A 2,950-nucleotide genomic window follows, 5' to 3' on the forward strand; every position below is an offset into this window, starting at 1 on the left:
TGGAGGCTGAGGCGGCCTACCAGGCGGCACAGGAGGCGGCCTCCTGTGCCACCAAGGAGTCAAAGCGAGAGGAAGACACCCACTGGCCTGGCCTCGAGGAGGTGCCCCAGCTGTCTACGGCCGGAGACAGCGTCTACCCGCCGCCACCACCGGCACTGCCCGCACCCGATGGTGTGCTCGAACCGTACCAGTGGACCGACGTCGTGTAGGAGATGTTCAGTGTTGGGATTCCCTGCATGAGTCGTAGCAGATAGCATTTCCCTTAATTAAGAACCAAGATTTATCGAACCAATAGGAGACACCATGTAAACAATGTGAACGGTACCTGCATACACACAAAGAAAATGCTTGCACCCAACAAAGGCAAGAGGGTTCTTAATCCCCTTGTTCTCACAGATTGCAAGGATTAAATCTGGTAGTGATAGGAAAATGAATAAAATGAAATAAAAGCAAAATAAAACAACAAGCAATTTTTAGGATTTTTGTAAATATGGAGAATGAACCCGAGGGCCATATATTCACTAGAGGCATCTCTCTCATAAGCATAGCAATGGTAGGTAAATAAATATTGTTGGGCAATTGAGAGAATAGCGCATAGTTATGATGATTCTTCGCGGCATGGTACATATATAGGCATTACGTCTGTGACAAGTAGACTGTATAATCCAACTACATCTACTACTATGACTCCACCCCAAGACCGCTATCCAGCAGGAATCGCAAAGTATTAAATTCATGACGAACAGAGTAATGCTTTAAGAAAGATGACATAATATAGACAAAGTAAGTCCAAACAATATGTTCAACCTCCGTTGTTTTATCTTAGTAGCAACAATACATACATGCCTTGCAATTCCTCCTGTTATAGAGTAAGAACACCGCAAGATTGAACTTACTAGCAAGCACCACTCCCACTGGACAAAGAAGACGGATTGATCGGAGAAAAATACAAGGCTATAAAACCACACATAAACATATCTTAAAAGGATTCAAATACTTTTAATAAATAATTTGATCATAAACCCACAGTTCACCGAATCCCAACAAACACACCGTGAGAATTAGATCTCCGAAGAGAACATTGTATTGAAGATCAAAAGGAAAAAGAGGAAGCCATCTAGCTACTTCTCTAGACCTATAGGTCCTAAAGAAACTACTCACACATCATCATGAAGGCAGCAAGGGAGATGAAGATTGCCTCCCCAATAGTTTCCCCCTCCGACATAGTACCGACGGAGGCCTTCAGATGGGATCGCGGAAGAACATAGACTTGCGACGGCAAAAGAATTATTTTGTGTCTCCCTCTGTTTTTTTGAAATATTATAGAATTTATAGGCTATAAATTAGATCAAACAGTGTCACGTGGGCCCCACAAATGCTAATGGCGCACCATGTGAGATTGCTGCTCCCTCGTGCATCTTTTGGTCCCTCCTCGAAGCTTCTCGGGCCTCTTCGGGTTTGGACCGGTCAATTAACGAGAGCGTAAATAGGCAATAGCCCTGGCCATGTTAATCGGGCCCCATCCACTAGCGCATTGAATGTGAGTGGACGGCAGAATGGGCGCGTGGGTCCTCGACCACCATGACTCCTCGTGTTTCGCATGAGACTTGCGTGTAGCGGGGGTTTAGCACAAGACCATGGCCACGTGGTATAGCACGTGGGGCGCTGTTACCATTTTGCTGGTTATATAAGGGAGGCAATTATCAAAGGGAACTACATCTAGTTCTTTTCCTCTCCCATCTCCTTCTTCCTCGCATTCGCTTTACCATTGCCAAGTAAGGTTCGCGCACAGATTTTTTTCCTCCCGCACTTCCAGCCAAGCCGAAGCCGAATCCAGGTATGTTATGATCCAAGTTTGTTATGATATTTTGTCAAGCCCTTATCCTTGATTTTTTGTTGTTCCTCGTAAAGTTTCTCTATAGTTTCCAATTTATTCCAACTCATTTTACTAATTTTGTCAAAATAATTCCTCTATATAACAATCCCCATGCCATACTCCTTTCGGTATCTCGAGATCTATGATTCCCCATTTTTTCTTATGACCGCGATGATGCACCTTGAAGCATCGCACATGACGAGATCTATACTTCAAGTCATACCTCATTATCCATCTTGGAGAATTTACAGTGGTATTTTGGTAATATTTTTTTTGTTGCCGTGTGCTGAAATAAGGCCTATAGTTAATTCTACTTCATGATCCATTTCAAAGCATCATTCTTGAGATATGAATTTGCTCCCTGCCATGAAACTATCTCAAAGCCTCACTTCTGGTGAGATATGTGCTTTCAACAATCCCTCTACTTGAACATCTATGTATGCATCTTGAAGATATGTGGCTATCATGCATTATTTTTCATCACATAATACATTCTTATGTTTTGTGTCCTCATATAAATACTTCTACAGTTTATTCTATAGTTCTTTACTTTCTTAGATCTACCCTTGATTTTATTGCCACTCTTGGCTAAAGTTCTTTAGAGTTCTCAAAGTTTTCCACTCGCTTCATAGTTTTTCCCTCAAAATCATGTTTCTGAAAGAACAATTCACACCGCATAATTCTTTTTGTGCCTCTTGATGTTCTTGTTGGTGCTACCAAAAAAAAGTTCCTAATCCACCACGATTCAATATCTTGCTTATTTTGTTATCTAGCAAATCAAACATGTACATGTTTCATTCCATTTTCCAATAGATCTTATTGGGATCCATCACAACCTTTATTCAAAAACCACTTTCCCATCCACCTAGATCCAATCGTGCTCTTTTATCAACATTTATATGTTAGCCTTCTTTATATGTTCTAATTATTTCAAACTCTCTGTTCATGATCTATCAGGAATGGTCTCAATATTTCTTTGTTTTATCTACCATGTTTGGCTCGAACTTCTTACATGGTCTAAAAATCATGCCACTAAATGATTTATATTTCTCTTCACAAGATATTCGACACAAT

At 41.1% G+C, this 2,950-nt stretch overlaps 1 long non-coding RNA gene across 2 annotated transcripts in view; it reads left to right on the top strand.

Annotated features, from left to right (window-relative positions):
* Positions 1-1,728: 1,728 nt before the first annotated feature.
* The window catches only part of LOC119335844, a 9,734-nt gene continuing 8,512 nt past the window's right edge, over positions 1,729-2,950 (top strand). For both annotated transcript variants that reach the window (XR_005162105.1, XR_005162122.1), the window contains exon 1: positions 1,729-1,837. This is a non-coding gene — a long non-coding RNA (uncharacterized LOC119335844). The remainder of the gene's footprint in view (positions 1,838-2,950) is intronic.

Source organism: Triticum dicoccoides, chromosome 1A (genome assembly GCF_002162155.2).
Source record: "Triticum dicoccoides isolate Atlit2015 ecotype Zavitan chromosome 1A, WEW_v2.0, whole genome shotgun sequence".
Taxonomy (NCBI): Eukaryota; Viridiplantae; Streptophyta; class Magnoliopsida; order Poales; family Poaceae; genus Triticum; species Triticum dicoccoides.